The sequence below is a fragment of the Phodopus roborovskii genome, unplaced genomic scaffold (assembly GCF_943737965.1).
Source record: "Phodopus roborovskii unplaced genomic scaffold, PHOROB, whole genome shotgun sequence".
Classification (NCBI taxonomy): domain Eukaryota; kingdom Metazoa; phylum Chordata; class Mammalia; order Rodentia; family Cricetidae; genus Phodopus; species Phodopus roborovskii.
In genome coordinates this window covers 16,900,833-16,923,011 of record NW_026126549.1, presented here as the reverse complement: position 1 = coordinate 16,923,011, position 22,179 = coordinate 16,900,833, and the positions used below count along the sequence as shown (strand labels likewise).

General features: G+C 41.3%; 1 protein-coding gene across 1 annotated transcript in view; it reads left to right on the top strand.

The window, feature by feature from the left end:
- The first annotated feature begins 10,554 nt into the window (after positions 1–10,554).
- Marchf3 (membrane associated ring-CH-type finger 3) overlaps positions 10,555–22,179 on the top strand; it is a 140,199-nt gene continuing 128,574 nt past the window's right edge. Inside the window, exon 1 of the mRNA XM_051200879.1 lies at positions 10,555–10,782. The gene's annotated coding sequence lies outside the window, so the exon portion shown is untranslated. The remainder of the gene's footprint in view (positions 10,783–22,179) is intronic.

Sequence of the window (22,179 nt, the reverse complement as noted above, 5' to 3'; positions counted from 1 at the left end):
TCTAAAATCTGGGTGATGAATGTAGAATTTTTAGAAACCTAAATCTTCTAGGACCTTTACAATGAGACCTGGAAATGATTTGGGTTTTAAAGCACTGTTTGTTTTCTATGGCCTTCTTTATCTCCCTTTTGATTTGAGTGTCACCAAGCTCTCATTGCAATGTGATGACCTAGGAATCAGGAAAGATATGGATTGAGTCTTTCCACAGGAAAACAGAGCAGTGCTATTTTCTTCCTTGATATGTTCCAGAGGTTGCTGGTAAAAAAAAAACCCTATATTATATTTAGTTCCTATAAATAGTTTTGGACCCATAAGTACATAGCCTACTATTATCCCTATAATAGTTTTTCAACTTAGAGGAGATGGAGATGACAGTGATATGACAGGCTGTCCTTGAGATCAAGGGATTCCTCACATGTTAAGGGGTTAAAATAGAATGTGGTATTTAGTAACTAATCAGTAAGTATTATCAATAGAGGGTCTTCTATAAGCCTGGTCCTGTGCCAGCTCTCACTCCAGCTTCATAACAAGCTAATGGGGCAAACCTAATAACCTCCATACTCCCAGTCTCAGCAATAGGATTTCTAAAGAATGGGACTTCTTCACATAGCAAGAAATTCTTCCTGTTTTAATTCTGTTTATGACAGTTAATTTTATGTGTCAGTTTCACCAAACAACAGAGTAGCCAGATTAAACATTATTTCTGGAGCTTTCTATGGTGATGTCTTGGTTAGTTTGACACAGGCTACAGTTACCTTGGAAGAGGAACCTCAGTTGAGAAACCACTTCCATCCAATTGCCTATAAGCAAGGCGGTAGGGCATTTTCTTAATTAATGATTGATATAAGAGACCCAGCCCACTACGATTAGTGCCACCCCTTGGCAAGAGGTCCTGAGTTGTATAAGAAGCAGACTAAGTGAGCCATGGGAACAAGACAATAAGCAGTGTTCCTCTGTGGTCTCTGCATTAGTTCCTGCCTCCAGATTCCTGCCTTGAGCTCTTGCCCTGACTTCCCTGCATGATGGACTACAATTGTAAATGAAATAAAGTGGTTTCTGGAAGAGAGTAGCATTTGAATAGGTGTATACAGTAGACCAATTCCCTAATGTGAGCATCATCCAATTTGTGAAGGACTGAAAAACACAAGAGGAAAAATCCCCATTTTGCTTCCTACCTGTCTGCTTGAGCCTGGAACACTCATTTCTTGGTTTTAGACGGGCTTCTGGACCACCAGCTCACCTGATTTTCAAGTCTCAGGTAGTAAAATTAAATCCCTGGTTTTCTTGGGTCTCCAGTTTAGAAAAAGCAGATTAGGGGATTTCTTGGCTTCCATAATTGAGTCAATTTCTCATAATGAATTTCTGTCTGTTTATGCATATATAGGTCACACTGATTCTGTTACTCTATGGAGATCCCTACAGTGGAATCCATCCTCCTCATCTTCTCCCTGAGCACATAATCCTCCCTTTTACAATGGCTGCCTAATCCCTCAGAATTGCTTATTTCATTATAATTTTTTTTCTTCTTGTTGTTGTTGTTCTTTTTCCCCCAACTTGTTTTTTTTTTTTCAAGATAAGTCTCATTTTCATTATGAAGTCCTGGCTGTCCTGGAGCTCACTGTGTAGACCAGGCTGACCTCAAATTCAGAGATCCACCTGCCTCTGCCTCCTGAGTGTGCTGGGATTAAAGGTATGTGCCACTCTGCCTAACATCATTAATGCTAGAAGTGTTTGTTTTGAATTTCCCCTGGTAGATTCCTGACCACCTTGTGTAGTTTTATACCAGGCCATCATTTTTCAAGATTGTTAGAGTCTTCCATCAGGCTTGTCCTCAGTGATATAAATTTTTTTAGAAATTCAACATAGTTTTTCTTCTGAGAATGTATGTTGAAATCCCAAGTGTTTGTAGAACAAAACTGCTCTTCCCTACCCTTTCTGTTAGCACATTTTATCTCATTTAGACCTGTACCAATCTAACTCTCCAATGCAGAAGTTGCTTTGACATCCAAGTAGAAGATTGCATTGTTTGTGGGTGATAACACACTTGCTGAAGATGCTGTAACATCAAAATCTCTTACAAAAATATCTTCTAGTTGGTGTGTACAAACCAATGCCATACTCCCAATTTTCAAAACCACCTCCATGATATTTTGTAGTCTATGCAGAAATTAATGTCTCAGACTGCTTTGTCTTTAGTTATCCCTCCCATCTATATAAAATTGGTCAGAAATATCATTGCATTGTCATTCATGGGAAACTATTAATGAAGTTAATGACTTGTTCAATGTTTTAGAATGATTCCCAAGCAAAGATGATTTTTGAGTGTATAGCTTCTGGCAGGAATCTATAAATGCATTTCCTTATAAAATCTTTTGGGTGGTCCTTTAAAAAATGTGAACAGTTTTCTGTGTTAAAGGGGATGGTGGGAATGGAAGAAGGGGAAATAAAGTCTTTAGTTAAGCAAAATTTTCAACTCTAGCTCTGCTTCAACTCTTTCCATTTTAATTATGCATTCTCTCTTTTCCAAAGTGTGTGTGTGTGTGTGTGTGTGTGTGTGTGTGTGTGTGTGTGTGTGTGGTCATTTTACATGTGCCAACTTTGTGGAGTGGGTTCTCTCCACTTTTCTGGGACTCAGACTTGAGTTATCAACCAGGCTGTGCAACAAGGACTTTTACCTGATGAGCCCCCTTGCCAGTCCCTATAGTGTGTCTTAGTTTGCATTTCTCTTGCAGTGATAAGGACTATAATCTAAAGCAACCTGTGGAGGAAAGAGTTTATTTGGCTTACATATCTCAAGTCAACAACTGAATCAGAGACTATAGAGGACCACTACTTACTGATTTACTCCCCTGCTTGCTGGCTTACTCAGTTTGTGTTCTTATACACCCCAGGACCACCTATCCAGACATGGCACAGCCCGCAGTAGTCTGAGCTTTTCCTTACCAATCATCAGTCAAGACATTGTGCCACAGGCTTGCCCACAGGCCAGTCTGATGGAAGCATTTTCTCAGTTGAGGCCCGCTCTTCTCAGATGACTCTTGTGCTGACAAAACCTAACCAACCATTATATATTCTCTTTAACATCTTTTGAAGTACTTGGTAATCAAAGATAGATGGTAAAGGGCCCCTTCTCTTTGTTTCCATTTATAGGACAAGAGTCCAGTGAGATCTGAATAGATAGAAATTGCATGTGTAAGTAATTGTCTAGAGCACACTATTTCCCCCATTTCAGCCTCACGCTCTTACCCCTTTTCAGCCTGCAGTACTACTATAAATGCAAAGCATTTGCAGTGCATAGTCACCATTGTCATGGGGTCCCCCTTGAGCAGCTAAAAGCAGTAAGACAATTCTGCCAGCTGTTTTGTAGCCAAGGAATAAAGGTAAACAGAGGTTAAGTGACTGCCAAAAGCACTCACCATGGCAGCTGTTCAGATGGGAACTCATAGCTCTAACCAGTCACAGCCCATTCAAAGGTTCTAAAGTACAGCTTGTGAGAGAGGGACCACACTGCCTAAACACAGATTTGCTTACCATCCACAATGGAAAAATCCTGCATCTGTGGTTCTGACTCTTTTCATTCTTTTGCAATGTGGTTTACAATTTTATGCTTGAGTATTTTATTTACTTCATTTCCACCCCTCTGCCAGCTCCTCCTGTGCCCTCCCCAGGCCCTCTCAAATTCATGACTTCTTAATTGTTGTTAAAGATACATGTGTGTGTATATCTTCTGTTGCGTTCATTTAGTATTGCTCATGACATGTTTAAGGCTGACTGCTTAGGATTGGATAACCTATGAGGCTCATTCCTGAAGAAGACTGACCCTGTTTCTCATGCAGCCACTAATTGCCTGCGACTCTTCATATACGTGTAGGGCCTAATGAGATTCCTTCCTACACATTGGCATGCCAAGTGGCATTGTCACTGCAGGCTGTTGAGATTTTATGGGTACAGCTCTGGGTCATATAGAAGAAACAATCTCGCAGCAGACATTCTGGTCCTCAGACTCTTTCAACTTTTCTGCCTCCTCTTCTACAATGTTTCCCAAGTCTTGGCTGTGGAATTTGTGACAGAGATGTACCAATTGGGGTTGAGCATCCAGTGGCAAGTTTTTCTCTGCGTTTTGACATGTGTGGATGTCCGTAATAGTCTTCATCCACTGAATAAAGCTCCTCTTATAAGGGTGAGAGGTTTACTTATCTGTGTGTGTAAGGATAAGTATTTAGAATGCAGTTAGAAATTGTAGTGGTTTGGGAAAATGGCACAGTGGGTTCCTTTTAGGGTCAATAACACTCACCAACCCCAGGGAGTTGGATAGGTTTACAGAACTAAGCATGATTTCCCTTCTAATGAGTGGGCCTTAAGTCCAATTAGTTTTTATTAGCTAGACTATGGCTCTCTTAGGGTGAGCTATTTTACCTTTATAACTATATATACTATACATATTATATAGTTATATATGTTATCTAGTAATATATACTGTATTTATACATGTAATATAAAGTAAACATAAGATAATGTTTCCCCATGGCATTTTCAAATATTTTTAGTGCTATTTATTTCTTCTCCATCCTTCTCCTGCTGTGTTGCCCTCCCTTCCCCCTTTTTAGTTAAATCTCCATTTTTCTTGCTTCCCCTTCATAGCATCTGTGTCCTACTATCCCCTCTCTATTACTCCTCTACCCACCTCCCTGGTCCCCTTGTTTTCCTAGTTTCTGGAATTACTCCAAGTTATATACTTATATCCAAAGATTCGGATCTGGGATGGACAAATAAGAGAGAACACATGGCATTTGTCTTTCTGAGTTTAAGTTACCTCACTGAGTATAATATTTTCTACTTCCATCCATTTAACTGCAAATCCGTAATTTTGTTTCTGTTTACATCTGAATAGAATCCCCTTGTGTATATGCATCATGTCTTCATTACCCATTAATGAGTTGAAGGACATTTTGGTTGTTTCCATTCCTTAGCTATTGTGAATGGAGCAGCAGTGAGTATGGCAGAGCAAGTGTCTCTGGAGGAGAATGTCAAGTCCTTTACAACTTTGAAAAAGGAAGTTGTAGACGACACTAAAGACGGAGAGACATCCATGCTTGTGTGTTGGTAGGATTAATATTGTGAAAGCAACCATCCTACCAAAAAGCAATCCAGAATCAATGCAATCCCAGCCAAAACCCCCAAAATGTTCTTCACAGAAATAGAAAACTTCCTAAAATTCATATGAATATGTAATACCACAGATAGCCAAGGCAATCTTGAGCAAAAAGAACAATCCTGGAGTGATTACAAGCTATATTACACAGCCATACTAATAAAGGCACCATGGTACTTGGCACAAAAATAGACATGTAGACCAGTGGAACAAAATAAGAGACCCCAATACAAGTGCACATAACTATTGCCATATGGTGTTTGATAAAGATGTCAAAGATGCACACTGAAGGAAAGATAGCATCTTCAACAAGTGGTGCCAGGGAAACTGCATGTCCACATAGAGAAGAATGAATTTAGACATATCTGTTGCCCTGCATGAAAATCAACTACAAATGGATCAAAGAACTCAATGGAAAACATGAAATGCTAACACTTCAAGAAGAAAACACACATAGTAGCCTATAAGATACAGGTGTAGGAAACCATCTTTCAGAAACAGATGGAAACAGATGCAGAAATCTACTACCAGCCATTGAGCCAAGCTCCTGAAGTACATTCGAAGTGAGGGAGGAGCGATATGAACAAAGGAGTCAAGACCGTGATGGGGAAACCCACAAAATCAGCTGACGTGAGCTAATGAGAGATCACTGACTCAGGTCTGACAAATGGGGAACCTGAATAAAACCAGACTGCCTTAATATAGGTGACAATGGTGCAGCTGGGGCAAGATGTGAGGCCACTGGCAGTGTCCAAGATCTAACTCTAATGCATAAACTGACCTAGTGGAACCCATTCTATATGGAAAGGTACCTTACTGAGCCCCACAGGGGTGTGGGGGTGGGGAGGGGAAGGTCCTGCCTCAATGAGATGATGGGACAGACTTAGTAGACGTCCTAGGGGAGGCCTTATCCTCTCCGAGCAGCAGATGGGAGGTAGGAAGGGAAGTGGGGGGAGTGGGAAGAGAGGAGGGAGGGGGAGCTTGGATTGGAATGTAAAAAATAAATTAATAAAAGTATAGGTGTAGGAAACGACACACAGATAGGACTCCATTCCCTTAGGAATAAGACCAACAATGAACAAAGCAGACACCATAGAATTAAGAGTTCTATATAACAGAAGAAATAAGCAAGCAAACAGGAAGCCTACAAAGTGAGAGAGAGAGAGCCTTTGATCTAATCACCTGGTAGATTACTATTCAGAATATATAAAGAATTTTTTTGTGAATCGAGGGAACAAATACCCTAATTTAAAAATGGATTGCAGATCCATGCAGATCCAGAGTTCTCAAAAGAAGAACTATAAATGGCTGAGAAATAACTTTAAAGGTGTTCGACATCCTTAGCAATCAGAAAAAAATGCAAATTAAAACTACTTTGAAATTTTATCTCATCCCAGTCAGTATGGCTAAAACAAAAAAACAAGTGACAACAAATGCTGGCCAGGATGTGGGGAAGTTGAAACTTCATTCATTTATAGTGGGATTACAAACTGGTGCATCTTAAAATCAGCAAGGAAAATTCTCAAAAATCTAAAAGTAGATCTACCATCCAAACCAGCTATACCACTTTCCTCGCACTGAAGGTGCGAGGACTTCCTCCCGCCCTTTGAATAAAAGAAATTTCATTAAATAGGCTGGGAGTAAACAGATGACTTTCACATTCAGACTTTTGGGGTTTCTTTTTGTTTCCTACAGGCAGTGCTAAGCCTAAGATCCTCAAATAGGAAGAGATCTCATTTCCCCTCATAGAATATCAGGGTAACCCAAACTCAATAGGGTTGTGGGAGCTAGCAACCAAAGGAATGCTCTGTCTTGTGTCCAAGTGATAAGCACTTGTAGAAAAATGCAAACAATAGAATATGGTATGGAACTAATTGGTTGTCCAGTGTCAAATGGTTAGCTCTAAACAAATACATATGAGTAACATTATATGGAGTCAACAGATTATATTTAAGAATATATATTTATGCATGTGATAACAATTAGTGAAAAAAGTAAATGAATTTGAAGGAGAGCAGGGTGGGGTAATGGAAGGATTTGGAGGGAAGAAAGGGAAGGGAGAAATGTATAAATTTTAGTCTCAAAAACATTTAACTTTAAAAAGATAGTGTGTAAATATGAAAATAGTACAAATGGTCTGTCTTTCCCATTCCATCTGTGCTGGCTAGTTTTATATCAATTTGACACAAACTAGGGTCATTTGAGAAGGAATCTTAAATGAGAAAAATATCTAGATAGAATCAGCCTGCAGGCAAGCATGAGAGGTGTTGTCTTAATGATTGATGTAGGAAGGTTCAACCCATTGTAGGTGGTACCACCACTGGGCTGGTAGAAGAAAACAAGCTGAGCAAGCCATGAGCAAAGCAAGCCACTAAATATCACTCCTCTGTGACTCCTGCATCAGTTTCTACCTAAACCTTTTCCTCCCAAAGTTGCTTTGGTCATTTTTTTTTTTCAAATCACAATAAAAAATTTAACAAAGATACCATCCATTTTTAAAGAGACACTGAGATGTGTAATTAATCTAAGAATGGATATATCTATAAATGAAAGAAATGGAAATCTAAACATTAGCTATATACATTTTGTTTACAAAAGGAAATATCTTTTATTCCCCCCTCAGCAGCTAATGTAAATGTCACTTTACAGGGAGTCGTCAGTCAGTGTTTGGCTCCTACTACCAAGGTGATATAAACTTTTCCTAGTGCTCTTAATCAAACCCAGGGCTTCATCCAAATATCACAAGTGCTTCACCAGCTCTACTGACATGATTTTTAATTTCTTTAAGATTACAATCATTTGTACGTGTGTGCTTGTATGTGTGTGCATGCCAGCATGCCAGTGCCATGATGAACATGTGGAGGTCAGAGGTCAATTTGAGGGGAGTAAGTTCTCTTCCCCTAAGTGGAGCTCAGGGATAGAACTCAGGTATTCAGGCTTTGTAGCAAGTATCCTTTACTGTCTGAGCCATCCTATGAGTTCAAAGATGATTTTTAAAATAACAATTAGCACCCATGAAATGCCTCACTGGGTGTGGTCCTGACCAACGTCTGTGGTTACATCTACAGGTGTGAATAGACAAAGTCCAAAGAGATACATTTCTTCCATGAGAGCTTCCTCTTATCCCAGTCAAAGACAGTGTTTCATGACAGCCTTCAGGGGAGGGACCTCCAGAGGGTCTCCAAAGCAAACAGAAGAACATGGTTTTAGAAGGAGATCGGAGTGCTCCTGCTTCCTGCAATTTGTATCAAAGACCCATGGTTGGAGAGTTGAGTTTCCAGGGAGGCAGTAGAACTTTCGCTGGTAGTTAGGACATTAGGGTACTTCTACCCATTCGCCTTCTCTGCACATCCCCCTCTTCTTGGTCACCACTGAAGTGTTCTACCTTGTTCCTCCACCATGAGACACTGTGCTGCCACAGGTCCAAAGAGGTCAAGAGACCATGAACTTATGCCTCTGTAACTGTAAGCCAACATAAACCCTTCCTCCTTATACAACATGCTTCCTCTGGTATTTTGTCACAGTGACAAAATCTGACAGATACACTGCTAGAACCCGGGAGTGGTCTTCTGGGCCATCTCTTGTCTTCTCTGATATCCCTAGACCTGTTCCCCACCCCAGTCCCACCCCATCACACCATGAGCAGAGATTCATATGTTCTATTAATCATCCCCACCTTTAAATTGTTTCAGGCAAAAGCCATTCTCCTTAGTCACTCTGCAGCTGCTAAGTGACTGTTGGAATTAAAGTCTGCTGCATCTGTACCAGTCTTTTTGTTCAAGCTTGGCATTCCTTCTGACAACCTGCCTGTAGACCTCTTCCCCCAGAGTTAAAGACAACCCATGCCAGAGCTCACTCGCCTAGGAGTTGTGCAGCCTCTTCTGCTACAGGTGCCTTTTCACTCCTTGCCAGTTGAAAGCTGGCCCTTTACCTTCCCTCTCCCTGCTGACTTGATCAGAGTCTTCTCAGAGACATGAGCTACAATGCAGGAACTGGTGGAAGCCAGGCGGCCACTGAAATGACATCTGCAGCGCTGTCACACATGAATAGTCACCTGTATTGAAAGACTACATAAACCCTGTAGGATTTCTCAGAACTGAGGCAGTGATCTGAAGTGCTTGGGTTGCAAGCAGAAGTATGGAGGTGGGGTGGGGTGGGATACATGTGAGTGGTAGAATAACAACAAGTTTGGGTTCTTTCCTGCACTGTTGTGATTTCCTGTTGACAAGAGTTGTGTGTACAGGTGCAGGTCTAGGCACAGATAGGCTCTACCTTCACCAGAAGACAATCTGGGACATGCTCATATTCTTAGCCTTAGTTAGACAACAATACTCAAGTATCTGCTTCTGACTGTATGTTGCCTTCAAGCCCCAGTCTTGTGTGTGTGTGTGTGTGTGTGTGTGTGTGTGTGTGTGTGTGTGTGTGTGTGTGTGTGTGTGTGTGTGTGTGTGTGTGTGTGTGTGTGTGCAGCCTGAAAACATGACCATTCTGGCAAGACCGCAGCAGTCAAAGTAAAGCTGACAGTAACCTAAAAACTCCCAATGCACTTGCAACTATGAGCTGCTTCATGTCTTCATCCTAATCACGGATTTCCGAAGGGGAACGAAGGGAATACAGAGTCCGACAGATGTAGCTTGCTCTGCGGTTTTCTGTCCAAGAAGATGGATGGTTCTGCTCTCTCGATATTCCTGGAGGACCAAGCCGACTGCAGCAGAACCCACTGTGGAGGATGGGAAATGAGTGGGGAGCCTTAGGGCGTGAGAAGAATCAGGCTTTTGCTAAGGGTCCCTAGCGGTGTGGAGGGAAAGGGGAAATGTCTTGCTTTGTACTTTCCCGGAGGTTGTCTGGACCAGAGTTTTTGTTTCGGAGCTTAGAGCCGTTTCCAGCAGGGTTGAACCTGGTGGGACTCACCCTTCTAGAAAAGGGTACTCAAAGTGCTCAGGACGGCTGGGGCTTCTTTGGGGCCAAGTCCCGCGCCTCCTACTGGTGCCAGGTATGAGGGATGTCCTCCACGGCGTGCCCACTCGCGACGGCTCTGGGAGCTCCTGCCGTCTGCTTGTCAGCAGCAAGGGCCTTCCCTGGTCGCAGCCTCGTTCCCTGGACGATCCCAACGCCTCAAGCCACGCTGAAGCCGGTGGCAGCCACCACCACTTCATAAGTGCCAACTTGCAGGTCGCCAGAGCGTCTCCCGGCCAACGCTCGGCCGGCGGACAGGACAGAGACTGGGTGGGGGGGGGGGGGACCACGCGGTAGGCACCTCCCACGGCCTCCAAAAGTCACCGTGCCCCGACGATTGGGTATGGACTACGCCAGTCAAAAGCTAGTGACCGCCCCGCCCTGTGGGGGCTGTCCCGAGGCAGACCACGCCCCCACGGCCCCGCCCCCCAGGAGCCTAGTCAGCGCGGCGCCGCGTTCCGCCTCATTCGCTGAGCGGGTCTGTGAATTGTCAGAGCGCTCAGGGCGACTGCTGAGCCGGACGGCCGCCGGGCTTGCGGCGATCCCCGTCAGGTGCCCACCAGATCCAATGAGCCCGGGTCTCGCGGGTCGCGAGCAGCAGGCGGTTCGGAGCAACTTGGGACTGAGGATCTGCAGCAGGGGCGTGGATTTGGCGTCTGGACTGGGCCAGGAGGGTGAGTGGCCGCGCCGTGCAAGCGGCTCCTGGACGCCGCTTTGCCAGCGAGCAGGGGACCGCGTCGTCGGTGCTCGCTGGGTGGGAGCGAGGCGGCTGTGGGAGGGCAGGGCAAGGCAGGGGACACTCTCTCGCTGCCAGCGTCCCGGCTTCCGAACTTCTGGTTTTCAAACCATCCCAACTCGGCCCGGGACGCGGCTGTGCGTCGGCACCGACTTGACTTTGGTGGTTGCCACCCTTAGGTCCGGGGCGCGCCCCTGCCCCTCTGCGACGATGACACGGCTCCCAGGGACGTCTCGGTGCGCACACGGCAGTTCCTAGATGGCTGCGACTGGTTTCTAAACATAAACTGGCGCCTGAGCCGGAGTGCGCAGCAAGCAAGCACTGGTCGCCTTCCGAGTGAGAACTGGAGGGACCCTTCGGGAACCTTAGCAGGCCCCTTCCGTACTCTACAGACCCGAGGAAACTGACAGCAATACTGAATGTTAAAGTTTGGGAAGTAATTGCTTCCTGTCAGCCCTCGGATCTGCGCCCCTTTTCCTAGGGTGCTCAGACCTCCACATCCACAGCAAGGTGTGTCTGAGGAACTTGGTTAGGACCAGCAGCGAGCCTAGAGGCTAAGGCCAGGCTAAGAGTCCTCCACCCTGGTTTGCTGGTGTTTGTTTAAGCACCTGTGTGTTTAAGTGATGAAGTTGTGGCAAGAACTGACTACAGAGGACTCAAGGTTAAACCTGACACTTGGTTTGTGACTAAGCCTGGTTTACATTTTCTTTCTTCCTTACCTCTCTTCGTGGTAAAAAGCTGCTTTGATTTTCTGAGTGCAGTTGCATAGAGCTTATATTCTCTGTGGACCAAATAGAATTCAGGGCAGTATTGTCTTGCCATTCGTATTTTGTATGAATGAGAGCTCGTTAAGAGTACTAGAGATAGTTGGATCAGAAGTTGGGAACAGTTCGATATTTTAAAATATGTAAGATGTTGATTTCATAGTAGATGTGAATGTGCATACATATACACATATCTGAGCGTGTGTGTATATGTGCAGGATTGATAGGGGAATGAGGTAGAAATATATGAAGGATTAACTGAGCCTTGAACTTCCTCTGGATTCCAGAGATGAACCCTCTTAGCTATGAGGTATGTGACTGTGTATGTGTAAGCATGTCCGCATCTGTCTGGTCTGTCTGGGTCAGTATATGGCCGTGAACTTTATGAGCACTCAGTTCAGTACCACTCAGTGCAGATCTACGTTCCTGTTTACAGCCCAGCAGCCACCAGCCAGCCCATCTGTTAAAACATAGCATGTACACTTCAGCCAGAGCACCAGGTAGATGGTGGCTAGGGGGCAACCCTTAGCAAAAACAGCATGCTACAAACAAAGCCTTTCTCTTCTATTTTTATCCACTATTTGGCCTGAAGTTGCAGTTTTACTGAGGGAGATGAAGGGGATGCTGTCTCTAGAAAGGGGAGACTGTATTTTCTGATGCAGCTGTAACCATAATTTGAGGAGAGGGAATTACAGGAGAAAAAAATAATCCCTTGAGAAAAATGTGGCTGTCATGTCGCCAGCAAAGCTGGTTTACAGCCTTGCAGTAACACGTATATCACAAACTGTTTTCTTTTGCTTGGGAGAATGCACTAAAAATAAATTGTTTTGAACACACACACACACACACACACACACACTTTAATAGAAGTAAATAGAACTTTATTGCCAAGGCTGAAGTCAAGATTGCCTTAGTAATTCCAATGAAGCATGCATTTAGGAATTTATACCCTGGAAATAAGTTTATATTTGCCCTAATCACTAGTAACAATGGTTCACAATTTGTAGTTTAACAATAATAAAAAGGCTTTATCATAAAATTTCTGGTGACTAAAAAGGTATGGGAGGAGTATTATTACAGCAGCTTATTAAGTTCCTGAAGGCAAGTGACTGATACTTTAAAAAGCTATAAATTCCTTTAATAATATAGTTACTTTTAGTGACAATAAAGGCAATACTTTCAAGAAACAGTTGATCTTCACAATAATTCTATGTTTTAATTACATTTTAATAGTGGTATTCATTATAAACTGAAGTGGTTTCAAAAACTCATCACAAGAAATATTTTAATTTTTATGGTACATAAACATTTGGGAGAAAATATTCAAATGCCTAATATATATGTCTAAATTTGTGAAGGGCTATACCGATCTTCCTGGCTTTACATGAACTCAATGGCTCCTTGGAAATTAAGTTCTTGTCCAGCAATTCAGTTCTGGGGCCTAGGGTAGCTTAGGAATCTTGATTTCTAAGCACCCAAGACAAGTTTTAATACAAGGGACCTCTTGAACATATTCCAACAAATACTGTAATAGTGTCTATGGTATGAAGTAACATGGTGTGTGGGTTGACTTAACAATTGATTATGCAGAAATTTGGTATTGATTGACCTTATGAAATTGATAGTTATTATCTCTCTTCTCAAATATGGGCCTCTTTTGTCTTGGGCCTGTAATCTTCGGTCATTGCTATTCTGAGTTCACCCCAATTTTAAGGAAGTCTTCCTGGAGAAGCAAAATAATGTAATAGTTCTCCTAAGCCTTGGTTCCTCAGCTCCCTGCTTCTGTACCATTGGGTCCTGGATGTTCTGGGGTGATTTGGCCAGTTCTATAGACAGTGTTGATCATTTCTCCTTGAAGGATGAAAAGGAGGCCTTTTTTTCTCTTGGTGATAGGAGAGAAGCATACACAAGTCAAGGATAGTATAGACTTAACCAGAATCAAGTGTTTCCTTGGGAAACTGTAGCTACTTGATTGACCAACCATGAGCCCCACCCACCATGATATTCGCATTCTAAAAGCTAACTTGATGTGTTTTAAGCTGTCCCATGAATTGGGTAAAATTTCTCATCACAGATATGGGTTGAAAATTGATTGCTACCTGTATTTTTACTGACATTAGTGTAGTTTTATTTATAAATATCACTGATTATTTTTGTTTGTTCATTTGTTTGTTTGTTTTGTTTTGTTTTTTATCTTCTTATCCAGCTATGTGTGTTCTGTGCTCTGTTCTTCTATTAGACTCTTGGATAAGATTTGAAAGACAATGGATGGCTATCAGAAGTTGCCCTCTCTCCCATTCAAGTAAAAAAAAAAAAAAGAAAAGAAAAGAAAAGAAAAGAAAATAAGACTGCAGAGGTCAGAAATGTTGTACATATTTACTTCCTTGATGACAAAAGGATATAGATAGGTTGAGACACTGAACTTATATAGTTCCAGATCATTGGATCATCACGGAGACATTTACAGAGCAATTTCTCTTAAGAGGAAGGCTTGGCATTTGATAGGTCACTTAACAATCTTTGGAGGACAATGATTTTTCCCCCACTTAGTTTCAGATGAGCAAACAGCAGCCACAAAAGGATAATACTTGAATTCTGTCTCTCATGTTTAAAGATAATAGCAATAAGTGAGATGTTGGCCTTATACTATGAGCTGCCTTTGTTTAGTTTGTGATGCTTTTTCTTTCTTTTTTTCTTTTTTCTTTCTTTCTTTTTTTTTTTTTTTTCCTTTTATTGGATTTGACTTTTATAAGTTTTTCTTCTAAAGTAAGCCAGTGTATATGATAATTGTTCAGATGACCCTGAGCTTAACCAGCCAACCTTGACACGGAAGGCTAATAGTTTACTAAAGGTCACAGAGCACAACTGGGGGCAAAGCCTACATGAGAATTCTTTGGACCAGTATTTTAGCCTTGCACAATTTTTGTCTGTTGTCATGTTATACTAATACTACTGTTTTTTACACTAACAAAATTGTTACTTACATTCCATTTTCCCAGCTTCTGCATGTTTTGATAGACTTAGAGTGGCTGCAAAACATGAGTTATAATATCACAGCCCCAGACTTATGCCCACCTTAGATAAACGGGCAGACAGAAGGAAGGAAGGAAGGAAGGAAGGAAGGAAGGAAGGAAGGAAGGAAGGAAGAAAAAAGAAAAAGGAAAGAGAAAAGCAATCGACTATAGTAAAATGCTGCCTTTCTTGAAACTGGGCCATAGGTCATTACAAGTTTCTATGCAACAATTCTTTTCTTTTTCTTTTTTTCTTTTTCTTTTTCTTTTTTTTTTTTTAACCGTGGCACATTTTTGGCATCTAACTTTCATTTGACAAACTCTTTCAAGTGTTTGACCCTTTTTCCTTGAAAAGGTTCACTTTTCAAGTCAATTTGTTCTCTTAACATCTCCTAATATATAAATTTTAACCATTTTAACTGTTCTCCCAAAATACTCCTTTGAGTCCCTCCATTTGCTAGTCTAGCAATATTTTCTCCTAGGAAGTCATTATTGAGCTAAAGAAGTTTTAATGTAGCTTTAGCTTTGTGGGCTTGACAACAAGGAAAAGGGAAACTGGTGAAGGATGATATTGAAGTAATATTGACGTGTGTTTCATACTCAGTATACCCGGTTTACCATGTCAGTGTTATATTTAAGGTCCAGATGAATGAAGTGACAGATGCACTCATCTGTGTCCTCGCAGACACTGCTAATACAAGCTGAAGACATGACTGCAGACAGCAGAGCCTGGGTTACACAAGAAAAACAAATGCTTAGCTCTGAAAAAAGAACTAGGCTGAGATTGAAGGGGTCAGGGGTGGGGTGGGGAGTGTGTGGGAAAGAAATACCTTCAGTGAAATGCCAGACAGAGTGGTAAGAAATTTATAGAAGTGTAGATGGTTTGGGGTTTCTTGCAGGCATTGATTCTGTCTTATATTGTCTTTACAACCCACTCACCCTGCTTGCTTTTAATAATTTATTATCGCAGCAGGCCTTCCCCTGGTTTCTTTTTTATAACTTTTTCCCTTCTCACCTCAAGTTCTAATCAGGGGCATATATAATAGTGTGGCTGGTCTCAAGTACTCAGGAAAATCCATGATCAATATCACTACATCATAAACCCCTGGCTGTTTCATTCTGCTTTGCAATGTTTCCTTCCCTGTTATATTAACTTGGTATCTATGCTTTAAACAATATTTTATTAATCTTTGCACAATGAAATGTCTGATCTTATTCTTCTTGGCTGGAAATATCTTTCAAGTAATCTATCATCAGACCACCATTGATCTAATGATGTATTTATTGCTCACTATTGCAGCCCTGGCAAGAAACCGAGTATGGTTCTAAAAATTTGATTAAAAAGAAATCAAGTTTTTGCAAGGCGTAGCCATCCAATTATGTTAGGACCTGCCAAGTATATTTTATGCTAACACACACACATATTTCAAGTGAGCAAAAATGTGCTCTTTTTGAAGGTTCTTAAAACTTTTTGCTATGAAATAAATAGGGCAAGAAGATGTCACATAATTGGAAAAAAATTATGAGTATATATCCCAAGATTTTTCTTTTGAGACAAGGCCTCACTGTGGAGCTCTGACTGGACTGGAATGCTGTGAATAGACCAGATGGCCCTAAACTCACAGAGATCTACCTGCCTCTGCCTCCTGACTGTGAGGCCTGTAGGCATGCTCCATCATGTCTGGTTCCAAGATCCAAGATTTATTTTATGTGTATGAGTGTTCTGCCTGCATATACAGGTGTGTATCACATGCATGTGTGGTTCCCAGTGAGGCCAGAAGACATCAGGAAGTACAGACAGTTGTGAGCCACCATGTGGTTGTTGGGAATTAATCTGAGTCCTCTACAAGAGCAACAAGGGCTCTTAACTGCTGATCCATATCTCCAGCCCTAAGATACAATATTTTTTTAAAGATTATGTTCTGTATTCTAATATGGATAGATTTATCTTTTAGTTGACAATACAAACAAATATGATAAGTAGCTCCTAGTCTAGAAATCAAAATAAGCTAAACTTAATTAATAAATACTGAGCACATGTCATGGGAAGACATTATTTTAAAAAAAAGAATTGCAGTTGTTCTTTAGCTCTTGTCTGCTTAGCTGGTTAAAATTCATTTCAAGTGTTAACATTTAGGGGAAACTTTTTTTTCCGTTCCCCCATTTGAACTAACGATCTCATCTTAATTTCCCGTATTCTCCTCTTCAGTCTGGAAGCCCTTTAAAGGCAGGGACCTTATAATACCTCAAGAAAGCCTTGTTAGAAATAGTGGCTACCTGTGCTAGATGCTACAAAGAACTACAAATGGATGCTCTTGTGGTTCCAAAAGATTTGCGTAAAAACATCCAGCTAAAGTATAAGTGTAGCAGTAGCTGAATTGTAGGATCAGTCTTGGCACTTCATAGAATGCTCATCTGTTCCTGTTCCACATTCAAAGCCCATTTGCTTCATTCCTGCCCTACCTCCTTCTCTTACTACTGACTTCTTCAAGGATGTCTCCAGTTTCCTCCCTCCCTAGACCATCCCCTCTGACTCTTCTTGTTCTCATACCTTGTTATATCTTGAAAGGCAACTCCTCTTTGACACTTGGGGCTGTCTCACCCATGTCTTGTGAAGCCACTGATGGCTTGGTTTCTGTTGCTGTACAGTGTAAATGACTAGGTGGCATTGGTGAGGAAATTTAGAGAGCCTTTGAGAAGCTAAATCCTGATGAGCTGAGAGGCTGCTGTCATCCACATTCACTGTGATAGGGGAGCTATTAAAAATAGTAATTGAAGTATATTTTTATCTTAGAGACTAAGTTTTATGATAGTTTTTATTTGTAAGTTCCCTTTCCTTGAGGAAGCACCCTCAAGTTGCATTATTGAAGTCATGTATGGACCATGCAAGTAGCTTAAAGTTCAATGAATTAAGCATAACTGTCTGAAATAAAGCCATTAATATAGCTCTTTCTTGTTAGATTCATGGGACCTTAGAGGATTCAGGAGATCACAGACCAGGATTATCTGTCTTATCTGAGAGATTGAGTCTCACTTAATGTATGTGCTTTCTTCTTGTATCTACCTAGAAGACATTAGAAAGCTGAACAGTCTAAATTCAAAGGAATTTAGATATTCAAGGCCACAGAGATGAGCAACATGAGCTCAGACACTGGTTTTGGCTCTTATAAACCAGGATTGTTTTTCTCTGAATACAGGAGGGCCTACAGTTTAACCTTTGGTTCTAGATTCCTGGAAGACTTGAGGGCATCTCCAGGTAAAGTGCAGAGGCCAACATCTGTGGTACATTTAAGTTCACCTTCTTCCCTGCAACAGATAAGCATCTGCCCAGTTGTATTTTGCTTTATAGTTTCTCAAATCCTCTTCTTAGATAGAAAATGTCTTCCTCTCCTTGAAGTTGTGAGGGATGAAGCAGATGTAGTGGCGGCCAGGTTATGTAGTGGAAACAGTAGAGATGTAATGGTGGTGGGGGTCTGGGAGGAGTTGGAAGGGGGAGTAGGGTAGATATGATAAAAATGCATTATAAGACCAGGTGGTGGTGGCACACACCTTCAATCCCAGCACTCAGCCAGCACTCAGGAAGCAGAGGCAGGTGGATCTCTGTGAGTTTGAAGCCAGACTGGTCTACAAAGCTACACAGAGAAACCTTGTCTAGAAAAATTAAAAACAACAACAAAAATAACCCCGTGTGTGTGTGTGTGTGTGTGTGTGTGTGTGTGTGTGTGAAATTCTTGAAAAGTCCGTTTAAAGTATTTTTTAAAGAACCTTATTCTTCTTATACTTTGTGTGTGCCTTACAAACAAGATGTTCTTGGTCAGAAAGCTGTTGTCCCTTAAGCTTTTAAGCACCCCTAACTTCAACCTTTCTCCATAATTCAGTCCCCATCCTCTAGTATTTTCCTTCCTATGTATTTTCTGCCATTTTCAGGTAAAACTCTTAGCTGATAAAAGCTCTTTCACAGTCAGTGTTACCATTAATATCTTCCCTGTGAGTAACTGCAATTATGACCCTTCTCAAAGGACTTCTGTGAGCATTCCATGCATTTTTCTGGTGGGATATTAGATGTTCTGAGAACCTTATACAGCACAAGAGTAATTAGCTTCACACAACCTCAGTTTTTACCATTCCTACCCATGCTGTTGGGTTTTTCTTTCTTTCTTTTTTTTTTTTTTTTTCCTCCTAAAATGTATTGACAGTAACTTTCAATTTTCCTCATTTGTCTTGCTTCTTTTTTCTTTTTGATGTTTCAGTTTGCTCTCCCTGACCTGCCTACTTGTGTTGTATTGTTTCTAACACATTCATCTGTTTTTCCACAGCTTTCCTGCCCTAGCCACATCGATACATTTAGATACCATTCACACACTGAATGCATTTCCACCTTTGCTGCACATTAGTAATAGAGACATTAAGTGGGATTCTGATAGTGCTCCTTTTATAAGCTGACGCATCATTTAGTATTCCTGTCTTAATTGTGGTCTCTTAGCCAATTTTTACCCATTCTCATGCTTACCCCATTTTCTAAGTAGTGTTTCTTAAATACAGTATGAATTATAAAAATCTTTATTCATTACATTTATGCTTGCCATTATGTTCTAAATTTATAATTCTATAATTTTCTTGTAGGAAAGTACATATTAGGCTGAAATGGTTAATTTGGTTTCAAGCCATCAAGCCCACCAGAGCTATCTGGTATTGGCCTTTGCCCTCATAGATGGGGCCTTTGCTCTGTAATTTTATATGGTAGGTGGATCTTGGTGAGAAGGGTTGTCAGGTCAGAGTTGACTGCAGTAATCTAGAAGAGGTTCAGCTTCCCTAAGAGTAGTGTAGAGCTTCACACAGAAAAGGTGGCCACGACAGGTCTGCGTGCCATTGCTCAGGCAATCTCTATGTTGCAAACTCCCAGGAGGGCTTGCTATGCAAAGAGCCCACTATGGTGTGCTGCAGTTCATTGAAGAGAGTGGAGTCAAGGGCTGCAAGGTTGTGGTGTGTATGAAATTTGCAGGTGGACCGATAATCCACAGTGGAGACCCTGTTAACTACAATGTTGATATTGCCATGCTCCATGTTCTCCCCAGACAAGATGTGCTGGGCATCAAAGTAAAGATAATGCTGCCCTGAGACTCAAGTGGTAAGATCAGCCCTAAAAAGTCTCTGCCTGATAACATGAGCATTGTGGAACCAAAAGATGAGATGTTACCCACCTCCCCCATCTCAGAGCTGAAGGGTGGGAAGCCAGAGCCACCTGCCAGGCCCCAGCCAGTGCCGACAGCATAATAGGGACTTTGAAGCTGCTTGGAGGCTGGATGTTGTTCTTGTCCTGTAAAGACTTTTAATATAATCTTACACAAAGGAATAAAAACAACCAGCAAACTGTCAGATATTTTCATTTTCAGATAAATCTACCTTCTAACTTGAAATCCTAATCTTCTCTAGAGTGTTTTATTTTGTTGTTTTTTCACATTAGTCCTCTGGTCTAAGTAGAGTATGAAGCAGTTTTTGCTATTTAACATCTGGCCTGTGTCTGAGATCTGTGATATCCTTGTGTGATCTCTGTTGAAAATCTTGTAATTGGATAAAGGCTTAGTTGGCAACCTTATAGAACAGAAAGATCCATGAAAACTATACTTTGTTTATGTCTCAGGAGAACACATGTCCCAGACAGGTGGGAAATAAAAGTAAAACTTTTGAAACAGGTAGGGAGAACATTTGGTACTGGCTACCCATGTGTTTGCCTGTATGATGTCTCAGTGATGCTGAGGAAAATGCTGTCTTAACCTATGTTCCAAGAGTCTCTCTCTTTCTCTTGGTTTTTCGAGACAGGGTTCTCTGTATTGTTTTGGAACCTGTCCTGGAACTAGCTCTGTAGACCAGGCTGGCCTCGAACTCACAGAGGTCCTCTTGCCTCTGCCTCTCAAGTGCTGGGATTAAAGGCATGCACCACCAACACCCATCCTGTTCCAAGATTCTTAAACCTTGCTAAACAAGAGAGTCCTACTTCTAGCCTTGGATCTTATCAAAGAGAGAGAAATGGGTAGGGTCTTTTTCCTTAGCAGATCTTCTGCATCTAATTCAAATTGATATATATGGTAAAGAAACATAAATCTCTAATTTAAAAAATAGGGCATATAGCAAGAGTGGCTGATGAAGTGATGCAATGGTATCCTCAAGGCAAGGTCCTTCTCATCTTCCCCACCTTAGTTGTCATGGACCATCTCATTCTAAGAATAGTTCTTTTTGTATTTGTGGCTTGGTTGTAGTGGGTCAGATGTCACTTACAAACATGACAACATCTAGAGCACAGAAAAATGGAACCACCTCCATCATTTCAGAGTTTCCTTCTGAAGATTAGGAGAACATTCTTTAAAAGACTTTCAGAGGAATCCTCATGTTCTGATCAGAAGTGGCTCAAGGGGAAGGGTGAGTAAAACTGGCATTCTGTTAACAAAGAAGATGTAGGAAGATATAGGTATTGGGAGAGGCAGGGTACACAATAGACACTGGGAGGCATATGTAAATGTCTACTGCATGTTATGACTTCAAAAATAATTATGAAATTCCTTGTCATGACTACTATGTAGTTGGTAGATACCACTGATGGGCAGAAACAAAAAAGGTACAATGCAAACTAATTAAGGACAGAGAAGTGAGCCAAGATCAATAATTATTCTGATTATGTAACAATAAACCCTAATGAGTTTGAATGTACTAATTTATGTCTTCTTGTACTCAAGAGGTAGATGGTCTGATTAGAAAAAAAAGATTAAAATAATTTTCTTATTTCTCAAAACATATCTGGTATGTTTTACAGTATAGGTTTATATGAATGTAAACTATTATGTTAACTTTATATATCATTCTGAAAACAAGGTTGATAATTAGGGATGTTTATAACTGGACATGATTTCTTACACACACTTTTGAAAAGTAAGAATTTAGCATCCAAGAGGGATTAGTAATTTGCTGAGATCACACTACTAATAACTGGCTAAGCTGGGATTCGAACATGAGTTCACCTGCTCTTGTCCCTTCCTGCTGAACATGATTGCCCATTTTCTTGGACTATCAAGGTTAGCAGAACTGTAAATGATTGGACACTGCCCATCTCCGTGGCCTCGTTATTTATACCATGGCCCGTGCTCAATTTTCTAAACATATGGCTCTCTCATTGTTGGTGTAATAAGCCAATCTCTTCCCCACCTGTGCCCCTTAGCCTTTATGGTTCCTTCTGCTTGGATCACACAGCCTCCGTTCCTATGGCTACATCCTCTCTAACCAGGCTTTGAAACATCTCTTCTTTATATTCAAGGACTAGCCCATCTATCTGTTTAGGAGTCCTCCCTGGCCCTGATTGTTTCCGCCCCATTTTTGTTTTCTTTATGGTACTTGCAACCGTCTCATTTAATTTACTTGGTTATCTAGCTTTTGATCTGTTGCCTTCTACCTATAGTTTTAAAATGAATGAGCAAGCAAGTGACTAAATTAATTAGTAAATGAGTGCTTACAAATCTTGATTTCTAGTAACCCAGAATCAGCCCTTATCTGCTACCCTAAGGTAAGATG